The sequence below is a fragment of the Hippocampus bargibanti genome, linkage group LG02 (assembly GCF_051943395.1).
Source record: "Hippocampus bargibanti isolate YZ-2025 linkage group LG02, ASM5194339v1, whole genome shotgun sequence".
In the NCBI taxonomy this organism is placed as follows: domain Eukaryota; kingdom Metazoa; phylum Chordata; class Actinopteri; order Syngnathiformes; family Syngnathidae; genus Hippocampus; species Hippocampus bargibanti.
The window spans coordinates 32,450,566-32,472,715 of NC_142735.1; the positions used below are offsets into that span (position 1 = coordinate 32,450,566).

General features: G+C 45.8%; 1 long non-coding RNA gene across 1 annotated transcript in view; it reads left to right on the forward strand.

The window, feature by feature from the left end:
- The window catches only part of LOC148902475 (uncharacterized), a 53,474-nt gene extending 49,925 nt beyond the window's left edge, over positions 1-3,549 (forward strand). The window contains exon 3 of the long non-coding RNA XR_016114311.1: positions 2,387-3,549. This is a non-coding gene — a long non-coding RNA (uncharacterized LOC148902475). The remainder of the gene's footprint in view (positions 1-2,386) is intronic.
- Positions 3,550-22,150: the final 18,601 nt, after the last annotated feature.

A 22,150-nucleotide genomic window follows, 5' to 3' on the forward strand; every position in this document is an offset into this window, starting at 1 on the left:
TAACAAGATTTTACGCTAAATTACAAAATGTCAGTTTAATGTAAGAAAAACAACAAGACGTTCACAAAATGAACTATTTGTTGAAAATAAAAGTAAACAAATCTTTTTCATTTGTTCTTGAGAATAGGCCGACATGCGACAGCGAGTTGTCCTCTCCTTCAGCCATTGTGGGTTAAAAAAGCGAGTAGATATACTTGTTTTTTCTGCTAAAGTTTCCGGGTCTGATCTGTTGTAGCTTGGTTGATTTGCATAGCGCTGCCTCCGCTGAGGGCTGAGGTAAAGTGAGTAGCCAATCACAGGACGCGTACATGTCATGTTCAACGCGAGGCCCTCTAGCTGGCCTTACTGTGCCAACTCGTGATCTGATTGGCTATCGCAACTGTATATCAACTACATGTGCCCGTTCATGTACAGCGCACAGACGCCCTCACTGTTGATTCTGAAGGCGTCGGTCAGATTTCATACAGCCTGGCGACACAAGCTAGCTGAATTCTGATTGGATTAAAAACTCTGACCTAAAACTACAACACTGAAAGGAGCATAACCAAATGGATCAAGAAAACAGTATGTAGAAAAATTATATATTTATTTAGAAAAAATACTTTTTTAATGAAATTGACTTTTATTATAATTATGATAATGATGTCTGATTATGTTAGGACAGCAGAGAAGGCCTTGCTGGCTCTGACGGCCCACCACTGCCCGACACACATGCACGGACTCAGGCGGACGCCGAAGGAAAACTCCAGTACTACAGGAGATGTTGCCGAGACGGTTTCTGCACTGTACAACTGCTGTATTGCGTGTCGTCACGCAGTCGATTGCTGTGCAAGTGTGTGACATGCTGGCTGGCCAAAATTGTAGTACGCATTGCCAGCTGCTTGCGCGTTGCGGTGCCAGGCGTATAATTAAAAGGGTCTGGTGGTCATAAGTACGGGTGGTCGTAACTCGCGCCGGTCGTAACTCGGATGTTACCTGTACTGTACAAGGTGCCCCGGACTATAAGGCACACCTTCAATGAATGGAAAAAAAAGTCTTCCAAATATAATATAGAAATATATAAAAAGGCAAATGCTGTTCCTTTGTAGAAAAGAAAAAAAAAACAGCCAGAGGTCCGACCAGCGCTTTATCAACACCGCATGCGACGAAAAAACAAATCCGAGTAAAATTCGGGAATGTCACTCCACGTCATATTTTCAATTCCCGAATAAATCTGTAAATAAATGTATACATGGGTGTAAATTGAGACAAAATGATCAATATGTCTGTACAATGAGCCATCTTATATTTTTTTCAAGTTACGAACTGTCTTTTGATGATTTTCTGCTTTGACTTTGATAAAAATAAAGGCTTGTGTACAAATAATCAAAGACAAACGATACAGCAATGCATGTGAAAATACAATATACAACAATATATCAGAGTCAGAATCAGAAAACCTTTATTCGTCCCACAATAGGGAAATTTGCAGTCTACAGCAGCAATTTGAAAGGGGATGCCCCCCCCCCCATATCCTTTCACCCCCCCGGGTGAAAGGATAGAAAACAAGATATTCTAAGCATAGCAAAATAAAAATGTCAACTGTATACTGTAAATGTGCAAAACTGTTTCATAAAAAACTGTACATAGTGCAAGTATCAAGAAAAGCATATTGATATATGATTGCATCAACCCATATTTACAAGTTTTTATTTTTTGTTCACATGTGATCATTGAGAATTGCACAGCCTGACAGCAGTCGGTAGGAACGAGCGGTGGTACCTCTCCTTCTTGCAGCGCGGGTGTAATACAAGACATCCCATCTCATCTCATCTCATTTTCCGTACCGCTTATTCCTCATTAGGGTCGCGAGGGTTGCTGGAGCCTATCTCAGCTGTCTTCGGGCACGAGGCGGGGGACACCCTGAATTGGTTGCCAGTCAATCGCAGGGCACACAAAGACGTACAACAGTCACTCTCATACTCACACCTAGGGACAATTTGGAGTGGTCAATCTGCCTGCCATGCATGTTTTTGGAGTGTGGGAGGAAACCGGAGGACCCGGGGAAAACCCACGCGGGTCCGGGGAGAACATGCAAACTCCACACAGGGAGGCCGGACCGGGACGCGAACCGGCGACCGGACCGGGACGCGAACCGGCGACCTCTGAAGCCGGTGTGCTAACCACTCGACTACCGGGCCGCCCTATTATTATTATTATTATTATTATTATTATTATTATTATTATTATTATTATTATTATTATTATTATTATTAAAATAAATTGTTTAAGTTCTGTTTCCACCAAGGTCCTGCCAGCCACATCCACCGATCGCGCTTGAGTGTCCGTCAAACGTGTGACAGGCAGTAGCACCAACACACTAATGTTCTATTTGTTTCCTTTCGAGGTTCCGTGATTGGCTGAGGTGTCCGGACGGCACCATGATTGATGACGACGAGGGCAAGGCCGAGCACTAGCAGCATAAAGCCCCATAGACGCTTCAATAAAGAGCCCCAGATAGTGGAGAGCGAGGCCCCGATGACCACTCCCTCCCCCTTTACGTCCTGACACACACACACACACACACACACACACACACACACACACACACACACACACACACACACACACACACACACACACACACACACACACACACACACGCACGCACGCACGCACGCACACACACACACACACACACACACACACACACACACACACACACACACACACACACACACACACACACACACACCTCCAAGAAGTATGTTGGCGTCTAATCCGTTTTCCCGTCTGCAGCAGGATGAGAGCGTCGGTGATGGGATGTGTTGTTGGGGACGCCGAGGGGGTGTCTGGTGCTTGAAAACTGCTGGTCATGCCGGGATTCCAGATTTGGGAGTCAAAGTGGGAAGTCGATGATCCCGTCACCGAAAAAAAAGTGATTGATGGAGCCACTGCGCCGTCAGCAACACTAGTGGGCCGCCGCGCAGCCAACAACAAGAACGCTGACCTCTGCGGGGCGCTTCAATGACAGCCCACAAGCTGGGATTCCTCTGGTACCCCCCCCCCCAACCCTCCAAATCGACAACCCTTCGAACCCGCGGCGCTCCGTCGGCGCACAGCGGCATTGAAAAGCGCAATTAGGTAGCAATCTGCTCCGAGCGCCGGACAACATGATGTCCTGCAGACTGACAGGAAGTCATGATGACGACCCTCTTTGGGGTCTGCCCAGGCCATGCTTGTGTACAGAATCATTCACTCATTCGAGGACTTGCACACGACAAGAAGCAAAAACAAGAGTGCGGAAAATCCTACTGGAGCCTCTGCACCCTGCTCACCACCTTTTCCAGCGACTCCCCTCAGGCAGGCCAGGCGCTACCGATCCATGCGCACCATGGATGTCTCGCAGACATTTAAACAGCTTCTTTCCTCGTCGCCATTAAGTTTTGAAACAGTAACCTAAACAGAACTATCTAGTTCCTACATTTTTCTCATGATGACACTAGTGCAGCGTGTTCTACCAGAGACAATTTCCTTATGTGTTCTCCATACTTGGCTAATAAAGATGATTCTGATTCCCTGGTCCATACTTTCTATATCCTGGACCCCTGCATACTCACGGTTTTCAGCTGATTCTTGTTTCTCTAAATACATTGACCGACGTTATAAAAAAGTGCCGCTTTTTCAGTCTTTTGTTGTCTGAATTGGAGCCTGAGGAAACATTGGCATCTTATGATGTGACTTCTCTCTTTACATCTGTCCCTACCCAGCAGCAGTCTCAGTGGTGAGGACGAGACTGCTGGCGGACTCTTCTCTGCATGAAAGAACCAAACTTAAACCGGACCATATCTGCCAATTATTGGAAATTGGCCTTAATACTACATATTTTCAATTTAGGTAAACATTTTACAAACAAATTCATGGTTGCGCTATGTGCTCACCAGTTTCACCCATCGTGGCTAATCTGTACATGGAGGATATGGAGAAACAGGCCCTTACATCTTTCCTGGGGACAAAACCTCGGCACAATCCTTCACAGATCACCTCAACTCGGTAAACATCAATATTAAATTTACTTGCGAGGACATGAAAGAGAACCAACTAGCCGTTTTGTATTGTAAAGTAATTATAAAAGAGGACAGAGCGCAAAGAACAGAAGTCTTTAAGAAGGCCACACAGTCTGACCATTACTTACTTTTTGAATCGAACACCCTCTACAACACAAACTAGGAGTTATCAGAACCCTCCGGCATAAGGCTAAACAAATACCAACAAGCGTTGAAGGCAGAGAAAAGGAGTCAAAACATGTCAGGAGAACACTCACAAACTGTGGCTACCCTCAGTGGTCTTTTAACAAAGGTCAAAAGAAAAGAATAGGGAATGAAACCAAAAATTCGGAAGATAATAAAATTTGAGGAGTTGCAGTACCTCACATTGCAGGGGGTTCTGAAAAACTACAAACCTTTGGCAACACATAATTCCTCCTTATTTCAAACCGATAAACACTTTAAAGGACAACGGACGTCACTTTTTTTGTTTTTTAACTGACACCAGAAAAACGTTTTATAGCATCTAAAATACCCAAAACACGTAGTATGATATTTTTTGTCAAATGCAAAACACCAATAAAAATGACTTAAAGTGGCCAAAATCAGCAAAAAATTGAGCTGTGAATTGGGCATTTTCAGAAAGTGCCGCCCCCAGTTTGTGACGTCGCGCCAAGACGTCTTGCATTGCTGGAGAATAAAAACAATGGCTTCAGATTTGGATAATATGCTTTCATGTTACACATCCAGTTATGAATATGATTCAAATAGTTTTGAAGAGGAAAGCATACATGTTTGCAATCGATTAAACAATTTATTCCGTGTCATTTTGAGGCAAACGGGCAGGGGTGAATGTCGCACCCAAAAATGGCAACCAGCTCCCGTGAGGAATGAATCAGCCTGTTTCCACAGGCTGATAAATTCCTTTCATGGAGCTTGGACTCCCTCTGCTGGCGGCTTTTGGATGTAACATCAAGGTTTTCAGATAAACAGTACAGCAAAATACATTGACGTGATGAAGGAATGCTACAATGTGTCTTTTTGTCGGTCAGGGGGGGTCCTTTCATGACGTAACATGAGGACTCGTCACCAACTCAAAAACAAGACTTCCTGAATGTTCAGTGCGAGTCTTAAAACGTAAAATATAGCTATATGCGATGGAATCTTTGTAGAATACACTCAGTATAAGTCATTTGAAGCCATTTTACAAATTATGGATACAACTTGTCCGGAGACGTCGGTTGTCCTTTAAGGGGTCGCCACAGCAAATCAATGTCCTCCATCTAACCCGGTTTTGTGCATCCTCTTCTCTCACACCAGCTACCTTCATGTCCTCTTGGACCACATCCATAAACCTCCTCTTCGGTCTTCCTCTCGGTCTCCTGCCTGGCAGTTCAAGGCTCAGCATTCTTCTCCCGATATAGTCACTTTCTCTCCTCTGTACATGTCCAAACCATCTCAGTCTGGCCTCTCTGACTTTCTCTCCAAAGCCTCTAATATGAGTTGTCCCTCTAATGTACTCATTCCTGATCCTATCTAATCTGGTCACTCCCAAAGAAAACCTCAACATCTGCAGCTCTGCTACCTCCAGCTCTGCTTCCTGTCTTTTCTTCAGTGGCACTGTCTCCAGTCCCAACATCATGGCTGGTCTCACCACCGTTTTATTCACTTTTCCTTTCATCCTAGCTGAAACCCTTCTATCACACATTTTTCTCCAGCTCCAGCTGCTGCGGCCTGACTGGACACACTTCTTCACCTCTCTCTATCTATCTATCTATCTATCTATCTATCTATCTATCTATCTATCTATCTATCTATCTATCTATCTATCTATCTATCTATCTATCTATCTATCTATCTATCTATCTATCTATCTATCTATCTATCTATCTATCTATATATATATATATATATATATATATATATATATATATATATATATATATATATATATATATATATATATATATATATATATATATATCGAGAGAGAGAGATACAAATATATAGATATACATATATATTGATATATAACATTTATTATTATTTATATATTTATATTATTATTATGTTATTATATAACAGGTCTGTACAGTGTAGCCAATAACGGGGCCAGTTGGGAAAACTTGTTCATGCTCAAGCGACTACAACAGCAGAGCCAGAATGTTCATGTGATAAAGTCATCATTCACACAAGAGGCAGGCAGAAAAACAAACTCTTCCTTTCCCTCATCTGCCCCCCCCCCCTCACCTCCACAGCCCCACAGCCCCTCGCCTCTGGGAGCATCCTGACATCGTCCATAAATTATAGCAGATTTTCATATTTCAAATTTCATCTGCATTCATGGAGTCCTGAAGGAGGCGAGAACAACACCCACACACACCCACACATGACCCTCTCGTCCATCCTTACACCTCCCCCCCCACCATTCGTGGCACCGACTGCTGCCTGGCTGGCTGCTTGGCCCCGGAGACTCTCCACCCTAATTGAATTGCAACCTGTGATTGGATTATCCTTGCATCAGCTTGCTGCCAATCTGAAGTATGGCTGCTTTCTATCCTACTTAACCCCACGCCCAACCCACCCCCCACGACCACCAGCGCACCACACCGCTCCAGTCGCACACACGTATAAACACAAGTACACAAACGCGCACTCCAGGCGGAGTGCCCGATAGATTCAGCGGCCATCAAAGTTGGCCCGTTTGGTTATTTTTCTTGGACTGTGTCTGGCCTCATAAAATGGGACATCTTTCACTTGTGAGCAGGCCCCGCCCAATTCCAGCGAGGTCAGCCATGTTGAACTTCAGATACCCCAACTAGTGGGGGAAAAAAATAGCAACATAGTCGCCGCATTTCAATTTGATACAATTGATATCACATACTTATGAAAAAGTTGGAAAATTAAATGGAACACCCTTAAAGGACAACCGACACCATTTTTTGTTTCCTAACTGACATCAGGAAATAGCATCTGAATTGCCCAAAACACGCAGGCTGATATTTTTAGTCAAATGCAAAACACCAATAAAAATGACTTAAAGTTGCCCACTACTACTGCCACTAATTAGCTCAAAACTGGAGAAATTCACAAAGTCCCGCCCCTAGTTTGTGACGTCACGTCAGGAAACTCCTTCACAAACTGCCTTGCTCTAAAATCAAAACAATGGCTTCAGAGAGTTCAGATTCGGAAAAAGATCCTTTCTTGTTACTCATCCAGTTATGAATATAATTCAAATAGTTCTGAAGAGGAAAGCATAAGTGTTTGCGATCGATTAAAGAAGTCCTTCCGTATCAATTCGAGCCGTAAGCGACGCAACTGGTGAAGGACACGGCATATGAAGCATATATGAAGCTCCCTGAATAAGCAATATTGCATCAATTGGGTGATATGTGTCATATAAGGACATGAATAAGAAATAATAAGCTACAAGATGTCAACATCAATGCAGATTGTTCACTGGTTGTGCATGAAAAACACTGTTTAAACTTTTAAGATGAAGAGTTTTGAACTTACGTATGAATGACAGCGGTTATCCAACGCTAACTCCGGTTAGCTCCTCGTTCCAGCAGCTGAATGTTTGTCCGATAGGTTTGCTCCACTATTATGACGATTGCTCTCTTTCACCACTGGAAGCAACGTTCTACCCATTGTCAGGCTGATAGGATGACAGCGGTTATCCAAGCGGGGATTCGCACACTCCGGGGAGCTCCTTGGCTGGCACTATACTGCTCTGCTGCGTTGGAAACGCTGCATTGTTTGTCCGCTGGTAATTTGTGTGAACTTACACCTTCTTTATGCGTGTTACCGCAATTGGCTGACACACCCCTTTTTGTTTTTTTTTTGTTTTTCCCAAGATGGCGGCGCGTGAACACGCAGCGGCTCCCCTCTCCCGGTAAATTGGCGTTTTCATGTTTATTATGTGTGTTAAAGTAATTAGTAATAAGTGCCTTGCATGCTGGGTCAGAGAGGACAGTAATTTCATCTGTGCTGTATGTCATACATATTAGCATATTTGACAATAAAGCTGACTTTGACTTTGACTTTGATTCACCATTGCATTATTTATGTAGTTTTCCTTTTAAACACGGTGTTTTCAGACAAAACAAAGTACCCAAAATGCATTGTGTGTCGCTTTCTCGGTCAGGGGCGTCACCAACTCAAAAACAAGACTTCCTGAATATTCACCGCGAGTCTTAAAACGTAAAATATAGCTATATACGGTGGAATCTTTTTAAAATGCGCTCAGTAGAAGTCATTTGAAGTGATTTTAAAAATTATGGACGTAACTTGTCCGGAGGTGTCAGTTGTCCTTTAATTAATTCACCGCCATTCACAAATTTATTCGGGAATTAAAACTATGATGTATCACGCTATTCCCAAATTTGTTAGGGTGTTGGTTTTTCATGCTGGGGTGCCGATAAAGCGCAAGCGAGACCTCTGGCAAAGTTTTTTTCTGTACACAAGGTGGCAGCATTTCCTTTCTTTCCATGTTAGTGCATACATGAGAAGGTTTCTTCAGCCGTCATCTGTACTTTTTGAAGGTGTCGGACATTTTGCCTCCTATCCAAGAGGCTTCGTCAGCGAACTAAAGTCTGACTGGTCGTATCGGCCCTATTTATATATCCCTAATGTCCGGCCGGACATGGCGGCGCCGGACACAGCTATGATAGGTCCCTACTCTCAGGTTGGGGGGAGCAGAGGACCACTCCCGGTGGCCCCACTGATTGTTCCTACATTCCTGACTAACGACTGGCCTATTTGCCCCACTCCCACCGGTATCACCTCATCAGCATTATGAATGTTGCCTAACCTGTTTCGCTTAAGCAGGCTATTGTATGAATGATCCAAATTGAACCTCACCCCACCAGAGCGGTTTAATGAAGGATTTAGTTGTTTTATGAGAATCGCTTCTTTAACCCCCCTTTCAAACCATCTATGTTCTTTCACTTTTTTTTTTAACCTCATTGTCGTCAAATGAGTGGGTGCTAGCTTTTAGGTGCAAATGTACTGCCGATTGAGGCCCACTAGTATTATCCCTGCGATGTTGATAAAGTCTTTTTTTTGAGAATTTGTTGAGTCTCCCCAATGTACTGCTCTTTACAATTTTCATTCTTGCAATGTATTGAATAAACTACATTACTTTGTTTTTCATTTGGTAGCCTATCTTTTGGATGCACTAATTTTTGCCTTAACGTGTTTATCGGTTTGAAATAAGTAGGAATTTTGTGTTGCCAAAGGACTCTTTGTAATTTTTCAGAAACTCCTGCAATGTAAGGTACTGCTACTCCTCTCCTTTTTGTATCTTGAGAATTTTTGGTTTCATTCCCTATTCTTTCTTTCTGACATTTGTTAAATGACCACTGAGGGTACCCACAGTTTGTGAGTGGTCTCCTGATATGTTTTGACTCATTTTCTCTACCTTCAATGCTAGTTGGTATTAGTTTAGCCCTATGCTGGAGGGTCCTGATAACCCCTAGTTTGTGTTGTAAAGGGTGGTTAGAGTCAAAAAGTAAATATTGGTCAGTGAGCGTAGCCTTCCTCAAGACTTCTGTTTTTAGCGCTCTGTCCTCTTTTATAATTACTTTACAATCCAAGAAGGCTAGTTGGTTCTCTTTAATGTCCTCACAAGTAAATTTAATGTTGATGTCTACAGAGTTGAGGTGTTCTGTGAAGGATTGAATTTCTTGTTTTTTTAATTATGACAAAAGTATCGTCCACATATCTAAACCAGTGTCAAGGTTTTGTCCCCGGGAATGATGTGAGGGCCTGTTTCTCCATCTCTTCCATTTACAGATTAGCCACTATGGGTGAAACTGGTGAGCCCATAGCACAACCATGAATTTGTTTATAAAATTTCTCCCGAAATTGAAAATACGTATTATTAAGGCAGATTTCCAATAAATAGTTCGCTGACGAAGCCTCTTGGATAGGAGGCGAAACGTCCGAAACCTTCAAATTTGCACAGATGACGGCTGAAGAAACCTTCTCATCGATGGACCACTCCTGTACGACTGAGGGCTTACACAGACGTTCTGGTATTAATTAATTATTATTATTATTAATTAATTATTAAAAATAATTAAGTCCATGAGCTGAGGTATCACTGTATGTGAAACAAGAGTTGCAATTTTTTTTTCTACTACAAACATGTCAGTTTATAAAATTTATCCCGAAATTGAAAATATGTAGTATTAAGGCAGATTTTCAATAATTGGCAGATGTGATCCGGTTAAGTTTGGTTCTTTCATGCAGAGAAACGTCCGCCAGCAGTCTCGTCCTCACCACTGAGACTGCTGCTGGGGTTGGGACAGATGTAAAGAGGGAAGTCACATCGTAAGATGCCAAAGTTTCCTCAGGTTCCAATATGAGGTCTTTGATCCTCTCTACAAAACCTGTGGTGTTCTCTACGTGATATTCTGTGTTACCAACCAACGGAGCTAAGATAGTTTTTAAATATTTGGCTACATTGTATGTAGAGGAGTCAATGCTACAAACAATGGGTCTGAGGGGGAACCCTTCTTTATGTATTTTTGGCAGGCCATAGATACATGGCGTATAATCTAAAATACATCTGTTTGTCTATATGTTTGCCTTTCTCTAAATTTTGGAGACAGTATATCATTTCTTTCTTGTTTCTATTGGAAGGTTAGAATCACTGATTAACCTATTCATTTTGTCTTCATAATCCAATGTGTTGAGAAGCACTGCATCTGCCCTTGTATGCTGGCAAAATAGTAATATTTTTGTCTTTTTGTAGAGTAGTTAACGTCTTTCTGTCTTCTAATGTTATGTTGGACGGAGGTCGTTTGGCACTACTGAGAAGGGCTGATATTTTAATGCGTAGATCATCTGCCTCTGCATACGAAAGTTTGTTATTTTTAATAGCCGATTCAGTAGCTGTGATGTAATCTATTGTAGGTATTGTTTTAGGAGTTACTGAGAAATTTAACCCTTTGGTTAGTACCGCCTTTTCTGTCTCTGAGAGATCTCTGTCTGACAAATGATCCAATTCTCCCTTGAGATCTGCTCATTCCTGATTTTTCGCGTGTTTACCAGTAGCTGAGAATAGGGACCTATCATAGCTGTGTCCGGCGCCGCCATGTCCGGCCGGACATTAAGGATATATAAATAAGGCCGATACGACCAGTCAGACTTTAGTTCGTTGACGAAGCCTCTTGGATAGGAGGCAAAACGTCCGACACCTTCAAAAAGTACAGATGACGGCTGAAGTAACCTTCTCATCGATGGACCACTCCTGTACGACTGAGAGCTAACACAGATGTTAGCGCATAATTCCAGCTTCAGATGTTCTTCAAGTGCTATATACACCAAGATGGATGTATGGCAATGTATTTTGGACAGGTGCTCTAATTTCAAGCTCATATAACTCCAGACCGATATTATTTAGGAATTAACTTCCTTTTTCTGAAATAAGAAGAGAGTCTAAAGTTTCTTGCACTGCAATGGATATTTGTGTAGTCCTAAAACTCAATTCAAGGGACAATGACACAAACCCTGGCACTGCATTGGACACATTTTTGCACATCATCTGGCAGTGAATGAGTTAAAATCACAATATTTTTAAAATTCTATTTTGCTATTTAGTGGCTAGCTGGTTGTCTTGCTAGCTAGCTGTTAGCTACCTATTAGCTATCTAGCTAGCTCTCTATCTATTTGAGTTATTCCGGGTTGAGTTAAAGCTGGTGTGTGTGATTGCCGCTGCTCACCCACAGAAAAACTTATCCTGTGACTGTAAAGTGACCTTGAGAGTTTTGAAAGGCAATTGAAAGGTAATTGAAATTTAGTATTATTATTATAATATGGCTCTGGAGTTATCTGAGCTTTAAATGTGGGCGGCTGTACAAAATACAATACGATTTATCCATATTGGTTTATATAGCATTTTTATTATTATTATTATTATTATTATTATTATTATTATTATTATTATTATTATTATGTATCTATTAGCTAGCAAGCTAGCTTCCTATCTGAGTTACTTCTGGGTTGAGGGAACGCTGGCCCGTGTGGCTGCCGCTGCTCACCCACAGAAAAACTTATCAAGTGACTGTAAAGTCAGATTGAGAGTTTTGAAAGGCACTTATTAATCAAATGTATTATTATTATTATTATTATTATTATTATTATTATTATTATTATTATTATTATTATTATTATTGTCAAAAAAGCAACATGAAGGGAATGGTCTGAAGCTGGATGTGATTATGTTTTACTGGAGTACGGAACAATAAACAGAAGCGGAGGAGGAGGTCATGTGATGTGATTACAGGAAGCAATAGAGCGTAATCACAACGTAATCACAACACAACTCTATCGCACGCGTGCGCACATGCACATGCACATGCACATGCACATGCACATGCAACACATGCACGGACCCATGCACACAACTATTCTTTTTGCATTGAGACGTGTGTGAAATGAAGTCACCTAAGGTAACGATGGCTGTCATCTCATATGACGGCCCTTTTCGTGTCTACATGCAGATCTGTCCATCTATGGATATATCTGTTCATCTGTCATCCATATATTTATTCACCCACCGACCTCATCAAACGTTTTTTATCCAACATTCATTTGTCCAGCTACATACCAAAATTATGTGTCTATTAATCCATCCATCCATCCATCCATCCATCCATCCATCCATCCATCCATTCATCCATCCATCCATCCAACCATCCATCTGTAATGGAGTCATGCATTATGATTATTAAATTAGGCCGGAAGTGACGCAAAGGAACACCGAGCTACCTGGAAAGTGACGTGGTATCACGTCACTGTTGGTCTGGATTAACTCGCATTTTCATGACAATATCTCACTTCTTGCCCCTTTTCGACAACGCGATTTATCTAATTAGTACCCTGATTCCTTCCGAGTCCACTTTACGGGCACTAGGACCTGGCATCTCACCCAGCAGATGTACAGCAGTGGGCGTGTCCAAGTTCAGAATGTTTTCCTGAATTTTTATATGTTTGAATCAGATCCACTTGTTAGCAATTGGAATAAAGATGTGTCTACAATCAGTCAGTGTGCTACTTCCTCAACTGGTCCACTGGTGACCCCGACGTGATTCAAACCAGTGACGAGCAGTCAGGAGAGGCAGGTGTGGCAGTGCCTCACCTGTCATCATGGAAACCTGTCATGGAAATATCAAATGAAAAAATACATTAAACAGTTATATGTATTCAGTGATTTGTACTTTAAAGTCCTTGTCCATTTAACTTTCCATTCACCGTTTTTGAATTTTTTTCAAAATCGCTGAATTTTCACATTTACAGTTCAAATGCTAAGTAGAGACGAGCGGTGAGGCAGCAGCCGGCTGAGCCTCAACATGGATTGCGCAATCACTATGCTAACTGTGCTGGCTTGCTCTGCAGTGAGACCGCATTGCTGTCCTTCTGCATATCGCTATTAAAGCGTGCAACACAGTTAGTATATGAACAAAATTTCTACAGTTTAGCTGGTGTATATAATTAATGTACAGTCACTGTACATTATAAACACTGTACTACAGTGTTTATTTAGTTTTATTTTTTATCAGAACTCTGTGCGTAGGTGAGGCACACAGTTTTCTCCTGCCTCGTGACAGGGGGCGCTTGTGATTCCAGACATACTTGTGATTCCACGGCTGCAGAATAATAGAATTAGGGACAGCAAGCTACAGTAAACAGTTAGCACATAAAGTGCAACCCTCCAGTCATTTTTTCGTGTTGCTTGGCCTCATTTTCAGAATGGAGGATTACATATATAAACTGAACGAATTTTCTAAACTGGACTTTCAATCGAAGCAGGAGATAATAATTAAAGGAAGACCAACACCGGAGCTAAAAGGTTTGCTTCAGACAACGGGACAGAATACTTGCTCTTTTCAGACGGACTGGTACACACGAAAAGGCTGGCTGTGCGGATGTCCAGAAAGAAACCACCTTTTCTGCTTTTCCTGCCTTCTGTTCTCAACTTATGACAATGTCTGGACTCAAATGGGATATTGCAACCTAAAATATTTACAACGGAGCCTCATCAAACATGAGCGGTCGACCGCGCACATCCAAAGTCAAATCGCGCTAAAAACATTCGGGATGTCCTGGATCGACTTGGCTTTGGATGAACAGCGAAGACTCAACATCAGCATCCACAATGCTAAGGTAAAGGAGAACCGGGAGATTTTAAAAGATCACAACAATGCCACCTGCTTCCTTGCCAAACAACAGCTGGCATTTCATGGAAATGATGAAAGTAAAGGCGCTGTATGTTGAACTATTACATGCTTTTCGCAAGATGACAGGCTAGCGAGACATTTTGAGACATCCACTGTATTTTCTGGCCTGTCAAACAGAATACAGAACGATTTAATTGAAGCAGTTGGTGATGTCATTAGAAATGACAGTAAAAAGAAGATCGGTGCAGCCCCATTTGTTGCTGTAGAAGTAGATGAGACCACAGATGTTACAAACCAAGCTCAGATTTCGGTCATATTACGGTATGTAGCTACATCTGAAACAGGCTGTGAGGTGAAGGAAGCGTTTTTGGGCTTTGACGATGTGAGTGAGGACAGACGCGCTCCTGCCATTGCTGAGTACGTCCACGGAGTGTTGGAGAAATATGACTGTGCTGATAAGCTTGTAGCTCAGACATATGATGGAGCCGCTGTAATGGCCTCAGAACTTAATGGTGTGCAAGCTAAAATTAAAGAAAAAGTGCCCAAAGCCATGTTTACGCACTGTTACGCACACAAACTGAACTTGGTGCTCTTGCATTCAGCGAGGTGCATGCCCGAATGTCGCACGTTTTTTTAAAACAACTGAGGGACTAGCGCCATTTTTATGCAAGTCCACAAAGCGCACTACAACAACACCTACAAGATGGAGCTCTAACTCCAGGCTGCTGCAGACAATAAGCATGCACCAAAATGATCATCGCACATTATTTCGGGTAATTACGGAAAATCAAGACAGCTGGGATAATGACACGCTGATGATGGCAGCAGGATACGATCGGTGGCTATCAAAAGCATCAACATGCTTTCTCCTTATGGCATATGAGGACATTTTCAACGAAACTGACACACTTTTTAGAGTGCTACAAAACAAAGTGATGGACATTGAATATTGTCTTGCACGCTTCCGCGACACTGTTGCAGCTCTCGAGCGTATGAAACTGAAGTTTGACAGTTTCTGTGACCGATTTGAGCAGAAATGCAGCGCACTGGGCCTGACAGAGAGGGGAGACAGACATTCGATTAGATGTGAACGAGTGTTCTGTAACATTCTGGAGAACATAAGCTGTCAAATGAAAGCCAGGTTTGATCCTTTTGGTGAGCTGGCTTTTCTTGGTTTGGTGGACTGCGCAAAATTTGGGGAAATGTCGAAACATTTTGATGACGCGAAACTGCAAAGCCTGTCAAAATATGCCAGGTTCTTTGACCATGTGAAGCTAAAGGCAGATCTCGTTGGACTGTATAGCTCACAACCAGTGAGGGATGGATGTAAATCTCCTGGACAACTTCTCAGCTTTTTGGCCCAGAAGGATCTGATTGAAACTGTTCCCAAGGTGAAAAAGTTGCTCCAGCTCGTGCTCACTGTTCCAGCTACTACAGCATCAGTGGAGCGGTCTGTCATATCGTCGTCGCAGTCCAGAGCGCGCCCCTCCCCTCCTGTCGCCTGCTCCGCTGCTCCTTAGAGACGGCCCCTCCCTTCCTGACTCACCCGGGCTCCCGTACCTGTTTCCAATCCCCTTTATTGTGCCTACTGGCTATAAAAGCCACTCCTACCTTTCTGTCTTTGTCAGAGTATTCAGGAAGTTCCCCGCTACTACCACACCTTCCAGGTCTGATCATTTATTCTCCCTCACTGTTACCTCCTATGTTTGTTGATTGTGACGTGTCTCAGTAAAAGACTCTTTTGGAACTCTGTCTCACCGTGCATTTTGGGTCCAACCCATTTCGCCTTCCGTCGTCCCTCGAGTATTGTCACTACGCCTCGATTGGATGTGACATAATACTCCGACCTATGGATCCCGCCGGTGAAGACAGATACATCGCCGCCCTTTCCATGCAGGCGGAGCGTTCGAGCCAGCTGGCCCAAGCCATCACAGATGTACGCCAAATTACATCTAAGCTGGCTCAACGCTTAGAGACAGTCGAGACACGCCTTGCCACCCTCACGGCCCCTTCCTCCCCGCCCGTGGGTAGGCGCGATATCCAGCTACCTTACTCCTCACGCTACGCAGGCGAAACCGGGCGCTGCGCGCAGTTCCTCATGCAGTGCGTGCTCGTGTTCGAACAACAACCACACACCCATGTTAGCGATAAGGCTAAGGTGGTCTTCATCACCAGTCTGCTCACGGGCCAAGCTGAGACCTGGGTGCTGGCCGTCCGGGAGTCCCAACCGGAGCTGTGCACCTCTACCCGGACTTTCTTGGCCGAGCTACGCCAGGTCTTCCACCATCCGGTGATGGAGGTTGAGGCAGAGGGGCGAATCTACGACTGTGTCCAAGAGTCCCGTTCGGCCGCCGAGTACTCGGTCGCCTTCCGTATCCAGGCTGCTGGCAGTGGCTACAACATCCGAGCGCTGAGGGGAGTGTTTCGTCGCGGATGGAGCACCCCACTCAAAGACGAGTTGGCCACCCGCGACGCTGGCACTACCTTCAACGACATGGTCGACATTGTCATCGGTCTGGATCACCGTCTCCGGGAGCGGCAGAGGGAGCAGAACAGCCAGCGGTCCAACGAAACCGGAAGCCGACCCAGGATGACCACGCCCGGCGGCAGCGAGCGAGTGCGGCGCCTGGAGGGGTCCCCCGAACCCATGCAGATGGGGGGCAACGATCGCACCAACCCAGGGGCTCGTCGCACCCAAGGCCCGCAGCCTAAGACCTCCGGTCGCTGTAAGTCCCCGTTGAAAAGGCGACCGCGGCGACCTCTGGAGGCGAATTCCATGGCTCCCGTAACGCGATTGGAGCTGGACGGCGACGTAATTGGCCCTTCCAGCTCCCAAACTGTGCGGGCGCTCGTGGACTCGGGGGCCGATGGGTGTTTTATCGCTCCCCAACTGGCCAACTCCTTGGGCTGTGAACTCATCGAGATCTTCCCCCCAAGGAGATTCTCGATCTTGATGGTTGTCTCCTGGCCTAGGTTACCCACGCCACGGCCCCGCTTAAACTCGGGTTAGCAGGCAACCATACCGAACACCGTCAATTTTTAGTCATGCCCTCCCGGAATGTGCCGTTAGTACTGGGCCTTCCATGGCTCAGTACCCATGACCCGTCCATCTCCTGGAAGGTCCACCATACAGGGCTGGAGCCCCTACTGCTACGCCAACTGCCTGCGGACAACGACGGCAGAGCGAGACCCCTCCCACGGTGGCCCGTCCGCGGTCATCTGCCTCAAGGGCGTGCCCCATTGCTACCACGACTTGTGGGAGGTGTTCAGCAAGGACAGTGCGCCCACCGTCCGTATGACTGTGCGATAGAACTGCAGCCAGGGGCTCCATTACCGGACTCCAGACTATACCACATTTCACAACCAGAACAAGAAGCCCTGAGCACTTACATAGACTCTTCCCTTGCGGCGGGACTCATTCGACCGTCGCTTTCTGCAATCGGCGCAGGGTTCTTCTTCATTGACAAGAAGGATGGATCCCTGCGCCCGTGCGTTGATTATCGGGGTCTGAATGACATCACCATCCGCAACAAATACCCTCTCCCCCTCATGGACTCAGGCTTCGCGCCCCTCCAGTCGGCAACCATTTTCTCGAAATTGGACTTACGAAGTGCACACCGTCTGGTCCGCATCCGAGAGGGGGACGAGTGGAAGACTGCATTCAAAATGCCCCAGAGGCGTTTTGAATACTTGGTGATGCCGTTCGGACTCACTAATGCGCCTGCCATATTCCAAAACCTTATCAACAATGTGCTCAGGGACATCCTCGACGTCTTTGTATTTGTTTATTTAGAAGACATTCTTATTTTTTTCCAAATCTGCAGAAGAGCACCGGCAGCACGTCCAACAGGTCCTGGAGCGGCTCCTGCGAAACCGGCTCTACGTGAAGGCAGAGAAGTGCGAGTTCCATGTCCGCTCTATGTCTTTTCTGGGGTTCGTCGTGGAGCAGGGGCAGCTCAGGGCCGACCCCGCCAAGACCAAAGCGGTGGGAGAGTGGCCCACCCCGAAGACGCGCAAGCAGCTCCAGCGGTTTCTGGGGTTTGCCAATTTCTACCGCCGCTTTGTTCGCGGTTATGGTCAGAAGGCACTCCCCCTTACTAACCTCACGTGCACCAAGGTCGCCTTCAGGTGGACCCCCGAAGCGGAGGGGACATTCAACCGCCTCCGCCAAGCCTTTTCCAACCCCCCAGTCCTTCGTCATCCTGACCCGGACCTCGCGTTCAGGGTCGAGGTTGATGCATCCGAGTCCGGAGTGCGGGCCATCCTGTCCCAGTGCTCCCCTACTGACCAGAAGCTTCTTCTCCCGCCGGCTCAGCCCCGCAGAAGCCAACAATGACGTAGGCAACCGGTAACTGTTGGCGGTCGTCCTGGCGCTGCAAGAATGGAGACACTGGCTTGAGGGGGCCAAACACCCCTTCACCGTCTACACCGATCACAAGAACCTGGCTGTCATCCGGTCGGCCAAGAGACTCAACTCTCGGCAGGCCATATGGTCACTCTTCCTCACAAGGTTTAACTTTTCTCTCATCTACTGCCCAGGGTCGCAGAACACTAAGCCTGACGCCCAATCCCGCACCCAGGAGCCGGCAGAAAGGGAGGAAACCATTGCCAACATCCTGCCGGGCCAACACATCCTGGGCGCCCTGAGGTGGGAGGTTGAGAGAAAAGTCCAATAAGCCCAGGGGAGTAACCCCATCCCCAAGGGCTGCCCGGTGGATCGCCTGTTCGTCTCCCCCCCTGCTACGCACCGAGGTACTACTCTGGGAACACACCTCCAAGGTAGCCTGTCACCCGGGGGTCAACAGGACGATCCAGCTCATTGCCCAGCGGTTCTGGTGGCCACAGTACAGGAGGGAAGTCATGGAGTTCGTGAAGGCGTGCCCGGCCTGCGCTCGTGGGAAGTCCTGCCACCAACCCCCAGCAGGACTCCTTCAGCCACTACTGGTACCCTCCCGACCCTGGTCCCACATCTCCGTCGACTTCGTTACAGGCCTCCCCCCCTCCCGTGGCAAGACGGTCGTCCTCACCGTGGGGACCGCTTCTCGAAGTCGGCCCACTTCGTTCCGTTAACCAGGTTGCCGTCAGCCATCGAGACGGCTCAACTCCTGGTTAACATCGTCGTCTGTCTCCACGGGATTCCGACGGACATCGTGTCGGACCGGGGACCACAGTTCGTGTCCAAGGTATGGAAATATTTCTGTCGGTCCCTAGGGGCGTCGCTGAGCCTGTCGTCTGGATACCATCCCCAGACCAACGGCCAGACGGAGAGGAAAAACCAGCCTCCACAGTCCTGCATCGTGGCCCCTCCACTTACCTTGGGTGGAGTACGCCCACAACTCCCTGGTCTCCACAGCCACAGGTCGGTCCCCGTTCATGTCCGCCTGTGGCTATCAGCCACCTCTGTTCCCCACCCAGGAGGGCCGGGTGGAGGTCCCGTCCATTGAACACCACCTGAGACGGGACCACCGAATATGAAAGGAGACCAGGGCCGCCCTGTCGCGCACGGCGTCCCGGAACCAGCTCGTCGCGGATCGTCATCGCCGACAGGCACCCAGCTATCAGGTCGGGCAGGAGGTGTGGCTGTCCACGAGGGACCTTTGGCTGGCCGGGACTTCGGCCAAGCTGGGCCCACGCTTCACAGGTCCCTTCCCCATCGAGGCCATCCTCAGCCCGGTCTCGGTGAGGCTCTGGCTACCACCCACGATGCGGATCCACCCGGTCTTCCACGTTTCCCTCCTCAAGCTAGTGGAGACCAGCTCCCTATACCAGCTTGTTTCATTTCGGTTTTATTGTATTTATCTTTTCATTTGGCTGTGAGTGTTAGTCGCGTGTCTGCAGTTCGCTGCTGCCGCCATTATCGTAGCTCCATCCATCCATCCATCCATCCATCCATCCATCCATCCATCCATCCATCCATCCATCCATCCATCCATCCATCCATCCATCCATTCATTCATCCATCCATCCATCCATCAATCCATCCATCCATCCATCCATCCATCCATCCATTCATCAATTCATCCATCCATTTAACCGCCCACTCCATCCATCCACCCAGTCAATCCATCGATTCATCCATCGATTCAAACATCCACTCCATCCATTAATTCATCCATCCATTCACTTCATCCATTCATCCATCTATCCACGCAATCCATCGATTCATACATCCATTCAACCACCCACTCCATCCATTCATCATCGATCCATCCATCCACTCAATACATCGATTCATCCATCCATTCAACCACCCACTCCATCCATTCATCCATCGATCCATCCATACCCTCAATTCACCGATCCATCCATCCATCCATCCATCCATCCATCCATCCATCCATTCATCCATCCATCCATCCATCCATCATCCATCATCCATCCATCTACCTACCCACTCAATCAATTCATCCATCGATTAAACCACCCACTCCATCCGTTCATTCATCCGTCCATCCATCCATCCACTTCATCCCCCACCCAATCAATCCATCCTTTCATCCATATATCCATTCACTCAATCCATTGAATTCATCCATCCATTGTCCATCCCTCCACTAAATCCATCAATTCATCCATCCATTCAACCACCCACTACATTCATCTATCCACCCACTCAATCCATTCATCCATCCGCCCACCCAATCAATCCATCGTTCCATCCATCCATCCATCCATCCATCCATCCATCCATCCATCCATCCATCCATCCATCCATCCATCCCTCCACCCACTAAATCCATCCAATTTATATTTACCAGTCTCTCTGTACTTCTTTCTCTATCAGTCATCTATCAATCAATCCATTATCAATATAAACATTTATTTGTCAAACCATCCATGCATCCATAGTCGTCCATTTTTCCAAAAATACAATGATCAATCCTTCCAACAGTTTGTCTATTAACCATCTGTCCATCTATCTATTCTTATAAATTAATGTATCACACATGTATCCATACATCATCCATCCATCTTCAAATCAATCCATCGATCATTTATCCATCTATCACCAGCTCTCTTTTGATTTAATATGTATCCATTCATCCACTGTATCTTTGTAGTTAATACCATAATAGAGGAATTTGCAAATTCTATCACCTATATCTATGATCTATCTTTTTGTCTATCCATACATCTATGAGTTCAATGGACGCACCCTCGTCACTTTTCCATGTTATTGAATTAGAGGCATGAAGTGAGACGTCCTCTTTTAGCCACCTGCTCCCCCTCCTCCGGCCCCGTACTCCTCCCACCTCATTTGCTGCCATCCATCTTTCGCCGTTAGCGTAGCCTTTAAAAGCTTTCTGACTGCTCCATAATGGGGGGACAGCGCGCGGTCAGGGGAGGGGGGGGTGTTGTTGCTGGACCGCGTGCTCAACATCTCCACAGTGGACACCACCAGTGTTGTGGTGGTGGTGGGGGGAGGATCACGAACGTAATTGTGTTGTAGGAGTTGACCCTTGCTAACGCATCAATGGAGACAAAAAAATACAAATACAAATAATGAAGAGTTTTGGGAGAATGTCTTGCCTCGCCACACAAAATAATAAGAGTCACAAATGTGTGTCATCCTCCATGAGTTCCATGTTAAATCAAACTAGAATTGTTTTGACTACATTGCGGTACAGACGCCGACCTACTTCCGAACATACGAGTTACAAACAAACATTTTTTTGTAGGAACACATCTCCAGTTGTACATCTACACATCTTTATAGAGCATATATTTTATTCAAGGGCGGCCGGGTAGTCGAGTGGTTAGCACACCGGGTTCACAGTGTAGAGGTGTGGAGTTTGCATGTTCTCCCCGGACCTGCGTGGGTTTTCTCCGGGTCCTCCGGTTTCCTCCCACACTCCAAAAACATGCATGGCAGGCAGATTGACCACTCCAAATTGTCCCGAGGTGTGAGTGTGAGAGTGACTGTTGTACGTCTTTGTG